At 37.6% G+C, this 21671-nt stretch overlaps 1 pseudogene; it reads right to left on the bottom strand.

Annotated features, from left to right (window-relative positions):
- Window positions 1-19706: 19706 nt before the first annotated feature.
- On the bottom strand, window positions 19707-21131 carry LOC111148346 (annotated as a pseudogene).
- Window positions 21132-21671: the final 540 nt, after the last annotated feature.

A 21671-nucleotide genomic window follows, 5' to 3' on the forward strand; every position in this document is an offset into this window, starting at 1 on the left:
TTACTTAGTGTCTAAGATGAACTGAATTTTCACAAACAGTATTTTGTAAACCTTACATGCCTATGAAGACATATTTTAATTCCTACTTTACAAATAGGCAGATTAAGTTTTAGAGGATTATGAATCTAATAACTGGCAGAACTGGGATTAGAATTCAGATATGTGTGTATATGTGCATACACATATGCAGTTTGGGGGGGGCAGAATGAAGAAAAGTAAGGGCCAAGTCAATGGAAATTTTCACACAGCATTACTGCCTCGGGATCAAATTCCAATTAAATTGGAATTAAATTGTTGTACTAGTGGGGAAAACAGTGAGAAGATACATATAGTGACATTTATAGACATCTACATATTTCTCTTAGACAAAAGAAATTAAGATTATCATTTTCTTTTGCCAATTTATCTTCTATATATCTTTGGGGCAGTTATCAATTTATTGCCTCTCAGATCCAAATATCCCCTACATTATCTGATTTGTGACAATGGTACTAGATCATATAAGCAATTCTCCTTTGCAGTGAATACATTAAATTTTTCTTTGTTTTTGTTTTTTTAGAGGACCCTAAAAGGATATTACAGGGGAAGGGAGATTCTCTTCCTGGTTTGTTTCTTCTTGTAAGTATCATGTGGCAAACAGTAGCAAAGGGGTGAGGACATTCAGGGGACACATGCCCAGAGCATGGAGCAACTTGGTGAACTCACAGTTCCAACCCCAATCCAGTGACCACCCTGCTGAGACCCTCCTGACACAGATATCAATTTCTCGAAGCAATGTTTACCTTTTGGCATTTGAAAATGAGAAATGTTTAGGATTTCTGTCCAATCTTGCATGATGTTGATAGACAGGATGTTATGAAAGCCTCACTAATGGATTTATCTAGAAGGCAACATCCTTTTCAAATATTCTAATTTCACTTATCTCTTTAATTGTTCACATCATCAATACAAACTTATCTGTTTTGTCAGCGGAGAGGAAGAAAAATGATCACAGACTTCAGAGTATGATGACGCAAATAGCTCATATGGGATGGTGTGAAGGAGTTTGTTTCTTTGCATTAACAACAAGAGTTATGAAGTAAGCTTGCAGGAATAGGATGCTGCCCTTTGGAAGGATAATGGGAACATGCTAAAACTAATATAAATGAGCTATCTAAACCAACTGCATTCAAAGTGTTCTAAGTGGCTGGCAAATTATGAAATAATAAAAGAGTATGGAAAAGATCCAAAAACTCATTCTCAAATCATTTAAAAATATTTTTCTAAGCTGTGCCACAAACAGATGGACACAAAAGTGTTCCACTTTCTCCATTCATAGCTGTTCTGGGAAAAAAAAAAAACACTTTCTTAATATAGAGTCATTTACAGCTGGTGTTAGACTTGGGATTTTGAGCATCTCTGCTTTTTCATCATCAGCTGCAATGTAATAAGCATCTTCACACTTGCCATTGTGGTAGCAATATTAAGGGTTGTTAATGTTAAACTGTCCCGATCCTTTAGAAGCTGATAACTGCTAATAGGCATATGCAATATGCCTGCAAACTGGCTGGTTAGGTACTCATTGGATACAAGAACCAAACTCTGATTGTAGGCTTCAGAACTGCAGTCACTCATCACAGTTCCTACCAGACAGTAGGTACTCAATAAATACTAGTAGAATTAATACTGCTTGTTTATGTACTCTTCATGAGAAAGAAATTTTAAAAAAAGAGAGAGAGAGAAAGAGAAAGAAAAGGAAGCCCAGTGGGTTAAAGCCTCCGCTTTCGGCTCGGGTCATGATCCCAGGGTCCTGGGATCCAGCCCTGCATCGGGCTCTCTAATCGGTGGGGAGCCTGCTTCCCTGTCTCTCTCTGCCTGCCTCTCCGCCCACTTGTGATCTCTCTCTGTGTCAAATAAATAAAATCTTGGAAAAAAAAAAAAAAGAAAAGCAATATTTGGCATCATCTTATACCTGATATTAGTCCCCTCAAATCCTTTGGGGAGTAGATGGAATATAAAGAAATGAATGTAATCTAACAAATCTTAATCTGCAACTGGCACACCAAAATATAAGTAAAGCATATGGAAATTAAATATTTCTTAATCTTTAATTCTTAAAGATTAATTTGAAGAATTAACTCCATTAAAGGAAACCATACATAATAATCCACTTTCTTATTTTGTGGGGAAACAGTTATCTTCTCCATTGCATATACAAACATACATAATAGCAATTAAAAAAAAGAAATAGAGCTAAATATTTTAGTGCATGAACTAATTAAAAAACACCAATAACCTGGTTCATTTAGTATAATATCCTAAAGGAAAGTGTATTATGAACTAGGGACCAACGAAACATCTAAAAGCACTAAGTAGGAGGAAAATCATCTAAACATCTGATTTTATTTTATTTTTTTTTTTACTTTTATTTTTTAAAAAGATTTTTATTTATTTATTTGACACACAGAGATCACAAGTAGGCAGAGGCAGGCAGAGAGAGAGAGGAGGAAGCAGGCTCCCTGCTGAGCAGAGAGCCCGATGTGGGGCTCGATCCCAGGACCCTGGGATCATGACCTGAGCCGAAGGCAGAGGCTTTAACCCACTGAGCCACCCAGGTGCCCCCATCTGATTTTATTTTATCAATCTGTTTTATGATTGATTAGAATTATATCAATATCAATTGGCCACAATGTCTGCTATTGGGATTAGTGTGTGAATTAAGCAAATCTCCTATTCTAGAAGCTGAAATTGTGTGCATTTGTCAGTACTTGTAACCTGAGCACCCATGAGAAGACTTCTCAAATTGGTATTTATTGTATTTTTAATTGGTATATTATCCATGCCGTCATCTCAAAGCCAGAAAATGAGCAGAAGGAAAAGGATTAGAGGCTAAGTTGGAAAAAGTGAGAACATTGAGAATATGTTAGAAAGAGATTTTATAAGAAAGAATGACTTAAACAGACAAATCTCTCATATATAGTATTTTTATTTAGTATGTACAAGACCATGAGCTGAAGAAAAAATGTTGACTTAGAGACAAAGAAATCTTATCTTTAAAAAAAGTCAACACAAGTATTAAAATCTATTTCAGATAATTGGCACAACAATGATTGAATTGAGAAGTCCACTTCTGGCCATGATGGAATAACAGAAATTTAATTACCTCTCCACTATAAAGAACTGGAATACTAGACAAATATATATCAAAAATTTTTCAGACATTGGACTACAGGTAACATACAAATGTGATCTCTGACAAAATCAAAGCAGATGAATTTAGTTCTATAACTGACCGACTTCTTTTTTTCAGAGGGACATTCTGAGCGTTGAAGCAAAAGGGGACATCCCAAACAAAACATGCAGTTTGCTTATTCAAGAAGCCAAAAATCAGAGTTCAATGACTGAAGCAGGGCAGCGTACTAGAAAGGAAAGAGTTACATAGATAGAAAACCCAAGAAATCTGCAATTGTTAGAAAAGAGCAACTGCAGGTTTATGAGTTAAATTATTTCAAATCTCACTCAAGAATGGGAGATATTTGAGATCCCAAAGATCAATTTTTTAGTGGTGGGATTAAATTATTCAAAGACCAAGACAACCCTAGACTCATATAAACAAAGTTGAAAAACAAGCCATGCATGGATAAAATTATAACTAAACTACCTACCTATCAAAACAAAATCCAATTTTCTTTAAAGAAGACAACGAAACCTAGACATTCAACAATGCAAGATTCAAAATGTTCAACATCCAGTAAAATACTACCAGATATTCCAAGAAGCAGGAAAATGTGACCTACGTCTAGGAGAAAAATCAGTCAATAGAAAAAGTTACACAAACAGAGATGATGAAATTTGAAGGCAAAAATGTTAAAATAGCTATTATAACTATCTTCAAGTGTTTAGAGAAAAACATCAATGTAATGAGGAGTTAAGTAGAAAATGTTTTAGAGGAACCAAATAGAATTTTAGAGATACAAAGTTTAATAACTAAAATGAAAATTTAACTGGAAAGGATTATTAGCCGTTAAGACACTGCAGAAGCAAGATAAGCGAATTAGAAGATACAGCAATAGAAAATGTCCAAAATTAAAGACACAAAAAATACTGGAAAAAAGCAAATATCAGTTACCTATTGGGTAGCACCAAGCATTTTACTTTACTTTACACATAATTGCAGTCCTAGAAGTATAGAAGCTGGGGGCAAAGAAAAATCATTTGTTGGTATAATAACCCAAAATTTCCAAATTCCATGAAAACTATAAATATATGTATCTGAGACGCTCAACAAACCCCAAACAAAACAAGGAAATAACACTAGGATACATCATGTCAAATTCTTAAAAACTACTTATATAAACAAAATCTTTAAAATAAGTAGAAGACATATTAAATACAGGGAAAAAATATAAGAATAATAGGAATAGAAACCTGTAGTCTTCCCTTGTTACTATGATGATAGACTACTACTCTCATCTATCTCCAAAAGAAAAAAGGGGGGGGGGGCAGAAAACCCTAGTATCTGTGAAAAGCTAAACCAGCTAAGTCAATTGGTATGGATTATTTAGGTCAATTAAATTGGCTGAGGTCACTGAGGGATCAATGAGCAGAGACTAGCTAGATGGCCACCAAAACTGTTTCTTTTTATTGAGCATACAGCTAGTCTATTTGTGTATGTGGCCATGTGACTGAGTTTGGTCAATGGAATATGGATGCATGTGATTTATGAAATACCCAGTCCTAGCTCATTAAACCACTCCCTTGATTGATTCTTCACACTCTTTCTGTCTCCCACCGAGCAAAGGATTCTAACATACTAGGGGATGGCAGAGCCAGTATATGTTCCCCAACCCAATGACTTATGTCTGTGACATAAGCAAGAAATGAGCTTTTATTGCATTAACTCACTGAATTTTTTCTATTCATACCAGTTACCCTACCTTGAATTATACAGTTTTTTAAAAACTAAGAATCATACATCTTTACCTGCTCTCGTTGATACACAAATATTAGTAAGATAAAAGATATTAATAAGCTGTTTTACATAGATTGACCAAATTTACATATGACTGACAGTTAATAACTTCTCTAATTCCAAACTCTTATGTTCTCTTTACTGCCTCATATCACACAACTCCCATACTTATTTCAATGCAATGAAAATCGGAAAGTGGGCTTGGTATGGATTTATGTCAAATTAAGATAATAAAAAAGACTTTCTAGTTCATCAATATTGAGCTCTGAATAATTAAAGTATATTCTAGGATAGTAAACCAAACTAAAACTAAATGCAGCTTATAACAAAGATGCACATCTGAGAATTAAATACACTAATTTTGCTGTTCTTCACATTAACACAATCCAGTATTTATCGTCTCATATCTGGTTTATTTCCCTTATATAGAAGGAGATAATAACCACTGATGAAATTTCTTCATTTTCAGAGCTCTGAAGCACACAGCCAAATACCCTTTTTCAATATTTCATGCTTACAACATTTAGCAAAGCTTATTTCATCCATCAAAAGGTAATCATGTATCAACTTAAAGCCATACTACAATCCCTTTGCATATGGATGCAATATAACGCAAATCTATTAAAATGTGTGATTTCTTCCTGCACTTAAGTTTCATATAAATTCTTTCTAGTTATTAGCACAGCCTCTGGATGCAATGCACACTCTTCAACACATCTTTTTTCCCCAAGATGCAGCATATTGTTAATAACAGGAAAACATCTTCTACCTTTTTTAAAAGCTCTATTATTTATCTTCTGGTATATTGTCCAGATATAAATAAATATGTCCCCAAAAATGCCCACCCTTTGTATACAGAAACAGTTACTTCATAAATCTAGAGAGAACATAAAATAACTAAAATTGTCAGGCACATGTTTCATCCTTTTGTGGTCATTGATTAAAATATGCATAATTCTGCTTCCAAAGTTTATTTTAAGGAAATTATTATCATTCTAAGGAATTAATATGCCCAAAGATTTAGCCTTAACTTTATTCATTACAGCAATTTATGTTTTTATTGTATATAACTCTCCTTGTCATTACAAAGAACTAGTTAAGAACAAAATAGCAACTAAAAATCTCTGAACTTCTTGTTTGCAGGAGGGGTATGTGAGTCCTACTTCCTTCATTGGGGATGCGACTTGAATTTTGTCATGACATAGACATCCTAGAGTTGCCTAACCAAGTCAAGGACTACTACACTTGCCATTGTATCTTGATACTTCGGTCAATCAAAAGTAGAAAAAACAGGTCTTTTTCAAAGTTTGTTATTACATAGTGTCCTGGCTAAAATTTATTCTAGATTGGGGGGAAAAAAGTGTTACTAATAGACTGAATCCAACTGATTAAACCTATTTATCCAGGGGAGCCTGTGTGGCTCAGTGGGTTAAGCCTCTGCCTTTGGCTCAGGTCATGATCTCAGGGTCCTGGGATCGAGTCCAGCATTGGGCTCTCTGCTCAGCAGGGAATCTACGTCCTCCTCTCTCCCTGCCTGCTTCTCTCTCTACTTATGATCTCTGTCTGTCAAATAAATAAATAAAATCTTTCAAAATAAATAAATAAATAACCCTATTTATCTGAAACAAGTATCAAGTATTTGAATGTAGTTTAACTTCTTATCTGCAGAACACCTCTAAATCAGGACTTAATGTTGTTTGTAACACAGGATTCTCTGTGTCCCTAAGAAACTATTATCCCCTCAGAAAATGGTGGGCCAAAGGGACTTTGAGCTAACAATGTTAAATGTGCTTCATTGGTTATATAGTTCATTGGCTGAAAATTTCTCTAGTTAGTAGTGGTGGTCATGACTGCTGAAAATCCTTTATAAAATACCAGCTATCCAACTAATTCCTAGAATCATTATTACTTTTATCCTAAATGGTATATTTTCATGTCAATTCTTTAAATATGATGATTAATTTGCTTCCCTAACTATACTGCTCATAAATGACATTACTTAATGAGCCAAAAAAAAAAAAAAAAAAAAAAATCCCTCCAAACTGGGAGCATCAAAGCCTTATGCTTAATTCTAATCTTTTTCCTGAAACTTCAACTAAATAATATTGTCAAAATATAATCATCCTATTACTTAACATCATAAAATAATTTGGGGGGCAAAAAAAACAGGTTTTAAAATACATTTTTTGCTAACCTGAACAGGCTTCTACCATTTTATCAAACATAGTCACTTACATGGATATCAGAGGAGAAATGGTTAAGTGCCCAAGGTCCTTCTTCCTTCAGACTCAGGTATACTCAAGGGTCAGATTTTCCTGAAGATTTTCAGGAGGAGTTTTGAGTGACAAATGCTTCACACAGTTGTGAGAGGCCTAGGCCAGCTCAGTAATAACAAAGAGGGAGGTATAAAGTAAGTAGATTAGAGTCCACACTCAGGATGAAAGTTTGCCAGAGAAGCAGAACTAAGGGCCTTTGCAGAAGAATCATCCTACATCATATATTTTTTTAATGAAAGATATGTTATGATTCAGTTCCTTTAAAGCCTGTCAAATATTTTATAACAGGTTCATAATGGAGTAGCTGATTGCAAGAGAGACTGGACCCCTTCCTTGCCCAGTGACATATTCTAGGTAAGCAGCAAAATGGAGAGTAAACTTGGTTCCTAGGCTGCCAGGTAAAGCACATGCTAATGACCACCATAAGTCTTTGCAGTCAACAAAGGGCCTCAGATGCAGACTTTTGCCATCAATAAACCAAAAAAGTTGTTATATGGATGGTGAGGGAATTGTTCTTGTGTTAAAAATTTGCATTTGGTTAATATAGGCCTGTAAACATATCACAACATTATTGGTTACCCTGTTGTGGTAGCTCTTCATTTTTAAGACACCAGGTGTTTCAAAGAATGGCTATATCCCAGTTTTCTCATGAATTCTGAGAGGTACTCAACATGTTTACTGGTCTAGTTAACAAATTAGGAAAATCTTGATCAGATTTCAGTTTGTATTTGGAAAAGAAAAGATTTCTTTTCCAAAGTAGAACTCTATAATTCTAAATGTGTAAGGAATTTAGTCAGGCTTATAGCAATCTTCTTATGGTTTTTAAAGGCTGAAATTAGCTTCTTTTTTTTTTTTCTTTTAAAGATTTTATTTATTTATTTATTTGACAGACCGAGATCACAAGTAGGCAGAGAGGCAGGCAGAGAGAGAGAGAGGAGGAAGCAGGCTCCTGCAGAGCAGAGAGCCCGATGTGGGGCTCAATCCCAGGACCCTGGGATCATGACCTGAGCCGAAGGCAGAGGCTTTAACCCACTGAGCCACCCAGGCGCCCCTGAAATTAGCTTCTTAAATAATGGTAGCTGCTTGAGTTAATTCCCTCTTCATTGTGAAAGACTTTAGGTAAATAGCTGTCTACCTGGCATTTTACAGGAGTAGGATACAAAATGCTCTAGCACCACCTGGAGGTGCCTATTTGGGTGCCTAAGAGAGACCACCCTCTGACCCAGAATGTTCATGAACAAAGGACAGTGAGTTCTTTGCGTGCTTGTGCTTGCAAGGTTCCGCAGAATCACATTGAAAAAACATTTCAACTAGGCTGTAGAAAGTTAAAGAAAGATAACAGACCCTATTTAAGTAGCAGTTTGATTCTGACTAAAGGATTATTTCAGGTTACAGATTGTTGAAAAAAATTATTAAATGTTTTTCTTTTTACTAAAAGGTTATGGTAGCCCTCAATTAAAATTAGGACAATTTAACAGAAGACATGAACAGACACTTCTCCAAAGAAGACATACAAATGGCTAACAGACACATGAAAAAATGTTCATCATTATTAGCCATCAGGGAGATTCAAAACAAAACCACACTGAGATACCACCTTATACCAGTTAGAATGGCCAAAATTAGCAAGACAGGAAACAAGTGTTGGAGAGGATGTGGAGAAAGGGGAACTCTCTTACACTGTTGGTGGGAATGCAAGTTGGTGCAGCCACTTTGGAAAACAGTATGCAGATTCCTTAAGAAATTAAAAATAGAGCTACACTATGACCCTGCAATTGCACTACTGGGTATCTACCCCGAAGATACAGATGTAGTGAAAAGAAGGGCCATTTGTACCCCAATGTTCATAGCAGCAACGACCATAATTGCCAAACCATGGAAAGGGCCAAAATGTCCTTCAACAAACAAATGGAAAAAGAAGATATGGTCCATATATACAATGGAATATTATGCCTCCATCAGAAAAGATGAATACCCAACTTTTGTTTCAACGTGGATGGGTCTGGAGGAGATTTTGCTGAGTGAAATAAGTCAAGCAGTCAATTATCATATGGTTTCACTTACTTATGGAGCATAAGGAATAACATGGAGGACATTAGGAGAAGGAAAGGAAAAGTGAATTGGGGGAAATCAGAGGGGGAGACAAACCATGAGAGCCTGTGGATTCTGAGAAACAAACTGAGGGTTTTGGAGGGGAGGGGGGTAGGGGGATAGGTGAGCCTTGTGGTGTATATTAAAGAGGGCACATATTGCATGGAGCATTGGGTGTGGTGCATAAACAATGAATCTTGGAACACTGAAAAAAAAATTTTTTTTTTAAATTAGTAGGACAGGGACGCCTGGGGGGCTCAGTTGATTAAGCAGCTGCCTTCGGCTCAGGTCATGATCCCAGCGTCCTGGGATCGAGTCCCACATCGGGCTCCTTGCTCATCAGGGAGCCTGCTTCTCCCTCTGCCTCTGCCTGCCATTCTGTCTGCCTGTGCTTGCTCTCTCTCCCTCTCTCTCTCTGACAAATAAATAAATAAAATCTTTTTTTTTTTTTAAAGATTTTATTTATTTATTTGACAGAGAGATCACAAGTAGGCAGAGAGGCAGGCAGAGAGAGAGGAGGAAGCAGGCTTCCTGCTGAGCAGAGAGCCTGATGCGGGGCTCGATCCCAGGACTCTGAGATCATGACCCGAGCCGAAGGCAGCGGCTTAACCCACTGAGCCACCCAGGCGCCCCAATAAATAAAATCTTAAAAAAAAAAATTAGTAGGATAATTTAAGTGTGACAGATGCAGAAACACTGAAGAATAAATGGGATGGTATTTCCTAACTGGCTAGGAAATAGTCACTGTGAGTGAATGGGTGAGTGATATATTAACTAGTAATATGTTTTATTATTAATATTTTATTTTTATTACTATTATTTAATTAATTTATTATTAATTATAATTTTTACTAATAATGTGTTTAATTACTGACTTTTTTGACTATTCACATTATTTCTTTAGGTCTTTATACATGATCAAATTAATCTTTCCATCATTTTTACTTACTAATGTAACAAGAAGTTATATAATCAATTTGTACATTTCCTGGAATATACCATTGATATACCAATGACCCAGACCTGGAATCGACCATTTTCCCAGTTGCTCTGGTTTCCTTTTGGTGGAAAATTGTGTTTAGAAACCACAATCTGGGGGGGAGGAGTCAAGATGGCGGAGAAGTAGCAGGCTGAGACTACTTCAGGTAGCGGGAGATCAGCTAGATAGCTTATCTAAAGATTGCAAACACCTACAAATCCAAAGGGAGATCGAAGAGAAGAAGAACAGCAACTCTAGAAACAGAAAGTCAACCACTTTCTGAAAGGTAGGACGGGCGGAGAAGTGAATCCAAAGCGACGGGAAGATAGACCGCGGGGGGAGGGGCCGGCTCCCGGCAAGCGGCGGAGCAACGGAGCACAAAATTGGGACTTTTAAAAGTCTGTTGCGCTGAGGGACATCGCTCCAGAGGCTTAACTGGGGTGAAGCCCACGCAGGGTCAGCGTGGCCTCAGGTCCCGCAGGGTCACAGAAGGATCGGGGGTGTCTGAGTGTCGCAGAGCTTACAGGTATTAGAACAGGGAAGCCGGCTACAGAGACAGAGCCGAGGAGTGAGCTCTAAGCTCGGGGTTACCTTGAACCGGTCGCAGGCTCGGTCAGCTTGGAGCACGGCCAGAGGCAGGGTGACGGGAGTAAATCGGCGCTGTTCTCTGAGGGCGCACTGAGGAGTGGGGCCCCGGGCTCTCGGCTCCGCCAGGCCGGAGACCGGGAGGCCGCCATCTTCATTCCCGCCCTCCGGAACTCTACGGAAAGCGCTCAGGGAACAAAAGCTCCCGAAAGCAAACCGGAGCGGATTACTCAGCCCCCGGCCCCTGGTAAGGGCGGTGCAACTCCGCCTGGGGCAAAGACACTTGAGAATCACTACAACAGGCCCCTCCCCCAGAAGATCAACAAGAAGCCCAGCCAGGACCAAGTTCACCTACCAAGGAGTGCAGTTTCAATACCAAGGAGAGCAGCGGAATTCCAAAGGAGGAGAAAGCAAAGCACGGAACTCATGGCTTTCTCCCCATGATTCTTTAGCCTTGCAGTTAATTTAATTTTTTTTCTTTTTCAATTTATTTTTCTTCTTCTAAATTTTTTTAACTTTCACCCTTTTCTTTTTTAACGTTTTTTAACTAGTTTATCTAATATATATATATATTTTTTTCCTTTTTATATTTTTTCTTTATTGGTTTTCTTTTTTTAATTGTTTTTTTTTTCTTCTTTCTGAACCTCTTTTTATCCCCTTTCTCCCCCCTCACGATTAGGGATCTCTTCTGATTTGGCTAAAGCATATTTTCCTGGGGTTGTTGCCACCCTTTTAGTATTTTACTTGCTCCTTCATCTACTCTTATCTGGACAAAATGACAAGGTGGAAAAATTCACCACAAAAAAAAGAACAAGAGGCAGTACCAAAGGCTAGGGACCTAATCAATACAGACATTGGTAATATGTCAGATCTAGAGTTCAGAATGACGATTCTCAAGGTTCTAGCCGGGCTCGAAAAAGGCATGGAAGATATTAGAGAAACCCTCTCGGGAGATATAAAAGCCCTTTCTGGAGAAATAAAAGAACTAAAATCTAACCAAGTTGAAATCAAAAAAGCTATTAATGAGGTGCAATCAAAAATGGAGGCTCTCACTGCTAGGATAAATGAGGCAGAAGAAAGAATTAGCGATATAGAAGACCAAATGACAGAGAATAAAGAAGCTGAGCAAAAGAGGGACAAACAGCTACTGGACCATGAGGGGAGAATTCGAGAGATAAGTGACACCATAAGACGAAACAAAATTAGATAATTGGGATTCCAGAAGAAGAGGAAACAGAGAGGGGAGCAGAAGGTATATTGGAGAGAATTATTGGAGAGAATTTCCCCAATATGGCAAAGGGAACAAGCATCAAAATCCAGGAGGTTCAGAGAACCCCCCTCAAAATCAATAAGAATAGGTCCACACCCCGTCACCTAATAGTAAAATTTACAAGTCTTAGTGACAAAGAGAAGATCCTGAAAGCAGCCCGGGAAAAGAAGTCTGTAACGTACAATGGTAAAAATATTAGATTGGCAGCAGACTTGTCCACAGAGACCTGGCAGGCCAGAAAGAGCTGGCATGATATATTCAGAGTACTAAATGAGAAAAACACGCAGCCAAGAATACTATATCCAGCTAGGCTATCATTGAAAATAGAAGGAGAGATTAAAAGCTTCCAGGACAAACAAAAACTGAAAGAATTTGCAAATACCAAACCAGCTCTACAAGAAATATTGAAAGGGGTCCTCTAAGCAAAGAGAGACCCTAAAAGTAGTAGATCAGAAAGAAACAGAGACAATATACAATAACAGTCACCATACAGGCAATACAATGGCACTAAATTAATATCTCTCAATACTTACCCTGAATGTTAATGGGCTAAATGCCCCAATCAAAAGACACAGGGTATCAGAATGGATAAAAAAACAAAACCCATCTATATGTTGCCTACAAGAAACTCATCTTAAACCTGAAGACACCTCCAGATTTAAAGTGAGGGGGTGGAAAAGAATTTACCATGCTAATGGACATCAGAAAAAAGCAGGAGTGGCAATCCTTATATCAGATCAATTAGATTTTAAGCCAAAGACTATAATAAGAGATGAGGAAGGACACTATATCATACTCAAAGGAACTGTCCAACAAGAAGATCTAACAATTTTAAATATCTATGCCCCTAACATGGGAGCAGCCAACTATATAAACCAATTAATAACAAAATCAAAGAAACACATCGACAATAATACAATAATAGTAGGGGACTTTAACACTCCCCTCACAGAAATGGACAGATCATCCAAGCAAAAGATCAACAAGGAAATCAAGGCCTTAAATGACACACTGGACCAGATGGACATCACAGATATATTCAGAACATTTCATCCCAAAGCAACAGAATACACATTCTTCTCTAGTGCACATGAAACATTCTCCAGAATAGATCACATCCTGGGTCCTAAATCAGGTCTCAACCGGTATCAAAAGATTGGGATCATTCCCTGCATATTTTCAGACCACAATGCTCTGAAGCTAGAACTCAACCACAAGAGGAAATTTGGAAAGAACCCAAATACATGGAGACTAAACAGCATCCTTCTAAAGAATGAATGGGTCAACCAGGAAATTAAAGAAGAATTGAAAAAATTCATGGAAACAAATGATAATGAAAACACAACGGTTCAGAATCTGTGGGACACAACAAAGGCAGTCCTGAGAGGAAAATATATAGTGGTACAAGCCTTTCTCAAGAAATAAGAAAGGTCTCAGGTACACAACCTAACCCTACACCTAAAGGAGCTGGAGAAAGAACAAGAAGGAAAGCCTAAACCCAGCAGGAGAAGAGAAATCATAAAGATCAGAGCAGAAATCAATGAAATAGAAACCAAAAAAGCAATAGAACAAATCAACGAAACTAGGAGCTGGTTCTTTGAAAGAATTAATAAGATTGATAAACCCCTGGCCAGACTTATCAAAAAGAAAAGAGAAAGGACCCAAATAAATAAAATCATGAATGAAAGAGGAGAGATCACAACGAACACCAAAGAAATACAGACAATTATAAGAACATACTATGAGCAACTCTACGCCAACAAATTTGACAATCTGGAAGAAATGGATGCATTCCTAGAGACATATAAACTACCACAACTGAACCAGGAAGAAATAGAAAGCCTGAACAGACCCATAACCAGTAAGGAGATTGAAACAGTCATCAAAAATCTCCAAACAAACAAAAGCCCAGGGCCAGACGGCTTCCCGGGGGAATTCTACCAAACATTTAAAGAAGAACTAATTCCTATTCTCCTGAAACTGTTCCAAAAAATAGAAATGGAAGGAAAACTTCCAAACTCATTTTATGAGGCCAGCATCACCTTGATCCCAAAACCAGACAAGGATCCCATCAAAAAAGAGAACTACAGGCCAATATCCTTGATGAACACAGATGCAAAAATTCTCGCCAAAATACTAGCCAATAGGATTCAACAGTACATTAAAAGGATTATTCACCACGACCAAGTGGGATTTATTCCAGGGCTGCAAGGTTGGTTCAACATCCGCAAATCAATCAATGTGATACAACACATTAATAAAAGAAAGAACAAGAACCATATGATACTCTCCATAGATGCTGAAAAAGCATTTGACAAAGTACAGCATCCCTTCCTGATCAAAACTCTTCAAAGTGTAGGGATAGAGGGCACATACCTCAATATTATCAAAGCCATCTATGAAAAACCGACCGCAAATATCATTCTCAATGGAGAAAAACTGAAAGCTTTTCCGCTAAAGTCAGGAACACGGCAGGGATGTCCGTTATCACCACTGCTATTCAACATTGTACTAGAATTCCTAGCCTCAGCAATCAGACAACAAAAGGAAATTAAAGGCATCCAAATTGGCAAAGAAGAAGTCAAACTATCACTCTTCGCAGATGATATGATACTATATGTGGAAAACCCAAAAGACTCCACTCCAAAACTGCTAGAACTTGTACAGGAATTCAGTAAAGTGTCAGGATATAAAATCAATGCCCAGAAATCAGTTGCATTTCTCTACACCAACAACAAGACAGAAGAAAGAGAAATTAAGGAGTCAATCCCATTTACAATTGCACCCAAAACTATAAGATACCTAGGAATAAATCTAACCAAAGAGACTAAGAATCTATACACAGAAAACTATAAAGTACTCATGAAAGAAATTGAGGAAGACACAAAGAAATGGAAAAATGTTCCATGCTCCTGGATTGGAAGAATAAATATTGTGAAAATGTCTATGCTACCTAAAGCAATCTACACATTTAATGCAATTCCTATCAAAGTACCATCCATTTTTTTCAAAGAAATGGAACAAATAATCCTAAAATTTATATGGAACCAGAAAAGACCTCGAATAGCCAAAGGAATATTGAAAAAGAAAGCCAAAGTTGGTGGCATCACAATTCCGGACTTCAAGCTCTATTACAAAGCTGTCATCATCAAGACAGCATGGTACTGGCACAAAAACAGACACATAGATCAATGGAACAGAATAGAGAGCCCAGAAATAGACCCTCAACTCTATGGTCAACTAATCTTCGACAAAGCAGGAAAGAATATCCAATGGAAAAAAGACAGCCTCTTCAACAAATGGTGTTGGGAAAATTGGACAGCCACATGCAGAAAAATGAAATTGGATCATTTCCTTACACCACACACGAAAATAGACTCAAAATGGATGAAGGATCTCAATGTGAGAAAGGAATCCATCAAAATCCTTGAGGAGAACACAGGCAGCAACCTCTTCGACCTCAGCCGCAGCAACATCTTCCTAGGAACATCGCCAAAGGCAAGGGAAGCGAGGGCAAAAATGAACTATTGGGATTTCATCAAGATCAAAAGCTTTTGCACAGCAAAGGAAACAGTTAACAAAACCAAAAGACAACTGACAGAATGGGAGAAGATATTTGCAAATGACATATCAGATAAAGGGCTAGTGTCCAAAATCTATAAAGAACTTAGCAAACTCAACACCCAAAGAACAAATAATCCAATCAAGAAATGGGCAGAGGACATGAACAGACATTTCTGCAAAGAAGACATCCAGATGGCCAACAGACACATGAAAAAGTGCTCCACATCACTCGGCATCAGGGAAATACAAATCAAAACCACAATGAGATACCACCTCACACCAGTCAGAATGGCTAAAATTAACAAGTCAGGAAATGACAGATGCTGGCGAGGATGCGGAGAAAGGGGAACCCTCCTACACTGTTGGTGGGAATGCAAGCTGGTGCAACCACTCTGGAAAACAGCATGGAGGTTCCTCAAAATGTTGAAAATAAAACTACCCTATGACCCAGCAATTGCACTGCTGGGTATTTACCCTAAAGATACAAACGTAGTGATCCGAAGGGGCACGTGCACCCGAATGTTTATAGCAGCAATGTCTACAATAGCCAAACTATGGAAAGAACCTAGATGTCCATCAACAGACGAATGGATAAAGAAGATGTGGTATATATACACAATGGAATACTATGCAGCCATCAAAAGAAATGAAATCTTGCCATTTGCGATGACGTGGATGGAACTAGAGGGTATCATGCTTAGCGAAATAAGTCAATCGGAGAAAGACAACTATCATATGATCTCCCTGATATGAAGGAGAGGAGATGCAACATGGTGGGTTAAGGGGGTAGGAGAAGAGTAAATGAAACAAGATGGGATTGGGAGGGAGACAAACCATAAGTGACTCTTAATCTCACAAAACAAACTGAGGGTTAATGGGGGGAGGGGGGTTGGGGGGGTGGGATTATGGACATGGGGGAGGGTATGTGCTCTGGTGAGTGCTGTGAAGTGTGTAAACCTGGCGATTCACAGACCTGTACCCCTGGGGATAAAAATATATGTTTATAAAAAATAAAATTAAAAAAAAAAAAAAAAGGATGCAAGAAAAGCAAAAAAAAAAAAGAAAAAAAGAAACCACAATCTGGGCCCTCGAAAAGTTTATTGTTACTCGGCTGGTGATTGTTCCTACAGGCTTATAGCAGACACAGCTAGAAATTTTTTTTTTAATATTTTATTTATTTATTTGACAGACAGAGATCACAAGTAGGCAGAGAGGCAGGCAGAGAGAGAGGAGGAAGCAGGCTCCCCGCTGAGCAGAGAGCCCGATGTGGGGCTCGATCCCAGGACCCTGAGATCACGACCCAAGCTGAAAGCAGAGGTTTAATCCACTGAGCCACCCAGGCGCCCCGTAATAAATAAAATCTTAAAAAAAAGATTTTAGGGGCACCTGGGTGGCTCAGGCCCTTAAGCGGCTGCCTTCTGTTCAGGTCATGATCCCAGTCTCCTGGGATCGAGCCCCGAATCATCGGGCTCCTAGCTCAGCGGGATGCCTGCTTCTGCCTCTTCCACTCCCCCTGCTTGTGTTCCCTCTCTCGCTGTGTCTCTGTCAAATTAATAAATAAAATCTTTTTTTTTAAGATTTTATTTATTTATTTGACAGAGATCACAAGTAGGCAGAGAGGCAGGCAGAGAGAGAGGAGGAAGCAGGCTCCCCGCTGAGCAGAGAGCCCGATGCGGGGCTGGATCCCCGGACCCTGGGATCATGACCTGAGCCGAAGGCAGAGGCTTTAACCCACTGAGCCACCCAGGCGCCCCTTATGGACCTATTCTTAAATTCTTAAATAAAATATTCTTCATGATCCATATGTTATCTCTTCATCAAAAGTCATGATGCACAGAAATGATTGGAAAACCTTCTAAGAGCGGTTTGATTTCTGCTCATCTCTAATAGGCAAATACCCCTTGCAACCACAAAAGTTCAAAAGACAGCTAAAAGTATCACTTTTTTATTGACTTGGTAAGCTGAGGTATATGGAACTTGAGGCCATAATTTCATATCTTAACAGCTACCTTTTCTTTCTCAAAAATAACACATTGACAACATATATGCTAAATTCATGGAGATGTGAATGGAATATATAAACAGTGTACTGAACTCATTATGCTTTCCAGACTTTTGCTTCATTTAGAAGGAAAAGTACAAGTGTATTACTATTCATTTCAGGCATTATTGGTACATTTAAATTAAAAGTAGAAATTAGCATAAATTAAGCAATTGAAACTAAAAGAGTGCCATTTGGTTGGAACCTTTCAACAGTTTCTCCTTCAACAATCATCCCCATTTCATAGATTTCAATTCTGGTATGACAACATCCAAAATGAATAGGAAGGAAAATTCTATTTATATTTTTCACCATAAGAAATTTCATAAAACAAAGACTTTGGAAATAGATGAAATAAAAAGCTTATTTCAATTATACCTACAATGTTGAGACATTTGTATATACTTAGACTTACTTGAATAAAAAGCACAGGATTCATTTATTTTATTTTTAAAGATTGTATTTATTTATTTGAGATAAAGAGAAAGCACAAGCAGTAGGAAGGGCAGAGGGAGCAGGACTGAGCAGGGATCAGGGACTGGATCCTAGGATCTTGAGATCATGACCCAAGATGAAGTCAGATGCTTATCTGACAGAGCCACACAGGTGCCCCCGGAAGAATTTTTTTTTTAATTATCTCTCAAACTCTCTGCATGTATCTCTATGTTCCCTGCATTGAAGATTTTTTTAAATCATGTACAGAGTAAGGAAGCTGTTAATATCTAATAATTAACACCCTACATGTGTATTTTTTTCATAGACTCACATTTTATCAACAAAAATACAAGTTATATATTGTTCAATAGTATGTGCATACTCATAACTTATATTCATTATTTCTATTCTCTAGCATTGTCTAATAACATAAAAATAACAAATATGGTTTTGCCTGTCTTACAAAAATAAAATACATAAAATATTTTAAAATTCTATGAGTTTACTTTAATCATCAGTCATGCTAACTTTTTCTGTAATTTCTGTGTCAGCATTGTTTAGTAAAGATATAATGTGAGTGACAGATGTAAATTTAATTTTTTAGTATCCATTTTTTAAGCTTGAAAAAAATTTAAAAATAATTTCAATATATTTTTAATTCAATATATCCAAAATATAATCATTTTGATATTTAATAAATATTTAATAAAAAACAAATGGAAATAAATATTTTCAATATTTAATAAATAAAATAAAAATAAATGAACATTTAATAAATAAATTGAATAAATAAATAATAATAATAAATAAAAACATCACTTCAATATTTTATATCCTTCATTTTTCATGCTAATTCTAAAATTGGTTGCATACTTGGAACCTTTGGTGTATCTCACTTCAGGTTAGACTCATTTCAAGTGCCAATAGCCACATATGGCTAGTGGCTCCCATACTGGAAAAGTTGAAATGGGTCAGGTCATTATGCATTTTACAGCTTATGAATAGTCTCTACAAATTTTAAGGTATAGAAGGTGCCACTATTGTCTCAAAAATAAATAGCCTTCTAGTACATGCCTGTTATAAGATACAGAATTATTAAGGCACATCTAACTTGATTATACCCAAGGGAAATGGGTATAAGTCAGCTGAGAGATCAACAATGTATATGCAGGCATAAACCAACAGTACAAAATTGCCTACCACTTGGTACCATCCTTAGAATCACACTTTGAGCCATAGCTTTTTTTTTTTTTCCTCGCTCATTAAACTTTTGTTTTAATGGATCTCAAATTCGTTGACAGATTTTTGGTCAAGTTGGTTCCATTAAAAAGTAGATTTTAAAAACTAAGAACTTAAAACTTCCACACATACTCACAAAAACAAATAGTCCACAAAACATTCTCCTTTCCTTCTGAAGGTTTTATAATGCACTGTTACCACTAACCAGTCTTTTACTCTTAAACTTAAATGGCCAACTGACATAAACAGTTCTGAGACCATTCTTCCACCACTGATTAAGACTGGGTGCCAGGTATTGGGGAGAATATTCCTTTAGCCTTCTGAGTTTTCTGGGCCAACTTGGTGACCTTGCCAGCTCCAGCTGCCTTCTTGTCCCCTGCTTTGATGACACCCACAGCACCCACAGTCTGTCTCATATCACAAACAATAGAACAGCCCAGAGAAGAATAGTCAGAGAAGCTCTCAAAACACTAGGCTTGCCAGGAACCATGGCAGCATCACCAGATTTCAAGAACTTGGAACCATCTTCCAGCTTTTTTCCAGAACAACAATCTATCTTCTCCTTCAGTTCAGCAAACTTGCAAGCAATATGAGCTATGTAACAATCCAGCACAGGTGCATACCCAGCACTGGTCTGGCTTGGATGGTTCAGAATAACTACCTGAGCCATGAAGGTAGATACTTCCATTGGTGGGTACTGGTACTTCCATTTTTGCTGCCACCAACCACATTGCCATGACAAACATCTTTGACAGATACATTCTTGACATTGAAGCCCATGTTGTCCCCAGAAAGAGCCTCACTCAAAGTTTCATGGTGCATTTCAACAGACTTTACTTCAGTTGTAACATTGACTGGAGCAAAGGTGACCACCATTCCAGGTTTAAGAACAGCAGTCTCCACTCATCCCAGAAGGACAGTACCAATACCACCAATTTTGTAGGTGTCCTGGATGGGTAGATACAAGGGATTATCAGTTGGACAAGTTGGTGTCCAAGTGCAATACAGAGCTTCAAGCTGTGTGGTTCCACTGGCATTCCCATCTTTACAGTTGACCTTCCATCCCCCAAATCAAGGCATGTTAGCACTTGGCTCCAGCATGTTGTCACCATTCCAACCAGAAATTGGCACAAATGCTACTGTGTCGGGGTTGTAGCCAATTTTCTTAATGTAGGTGCTGACTTCCTGAATAATTTCCTTGTATCTCTTCTGGCTGTAGGGTGACTCAGTAGAATATGTTTTTTTAATATCAGCAATTAGTTGTTTTATACCCAATGTATAAGCCAGAAGGGCATGCTCATTGGTCTGCCCATTCTTGGAGACACCGGCTTCAAATTCGTCAACACCAGCAGCCACAATCAGGACAGCAAAGTCAGCCTGAGATGTGCCTGTCATCATGTTTTTGATAGAGTCTCTATGTCCTGGGCCATGAATGATGGTCACATAATACTTGCTGGTCTTGAATTTCTATAGGGAGATAATCAATGGTGATACCATGTTCACATTCAGTTTCAGTTTATCCAAGACCCAGGAAAACTTAGTGGAGCCTTTTCCCTCTCAGCAGCCTCCTTCTCAGATTTTTCCATAGTTCTTTTGTTGATCCCACCACATTTATAGATCAGATGACCTGTAGTGTTAGAATTGCACAAATCTACATGTCCAATGACGATGATGTTGTTGTGAGTCTTTCCCTTCCCCATTTTGGTTTAGGTTTAACAGTGGTTTTCACAACACCTGTGTTCTGGTGGCAGACCCATTTTGAAAAAAACAGCTATAGCTTTTTGTCCGTTTGTTATTGTCCACTTCAGAAAAGACACAGTATGGAAAAAGGGGGGAAAAACCCTTCTATTTGAAAACCTTTTAATTGTTTAAAAATAAAAAGTTCCTTTAAGAAAGTCTATTGCAAAAGCGATCAAAAGTTAGCAAACTTTTTTTTTTTTTTTTTTTTTTTTGGTAAAGGGCCATAGAGTAATATTTTAGGCTTTGTGGGCCATATAGTCCTTGTCATACCTATTCAACTCTGCCATTGTAATGGGGGAAAAAACAAAGATACTATGTAAACAAATGGATGTACCTGTGATTCAATAAAACAATTTACAAAAACAGATGGTAGGACCACAGTTTGTAACCCTTGGTCTAAACTACTTTCAAGTAAAAGGAAACCAGGTCAAACTTGTTGAATATTTATTGACAGTAACAACAACAACAACAAAATCTTAGTGGAAATGTTCAAAAGATGT

Source organism: Enhydra lutris, unplaced genomic scaffold, assembly GCF_002288905.1.
Source record: "Enhydra lutris kenyoni isolate GAN:26980312 unplaced genomic scaffold, ASM228890v2 scaffoldscaffold19, whole genome shotgun sequence".
In the NCBI taxonomy this organism is placed as follows: domain Eukaryota; kingdom Metazoa; phylum Chordata; class Mammalia; order Carnivora; family Mustelidae; genus Enhydra; species Enhydra lutris.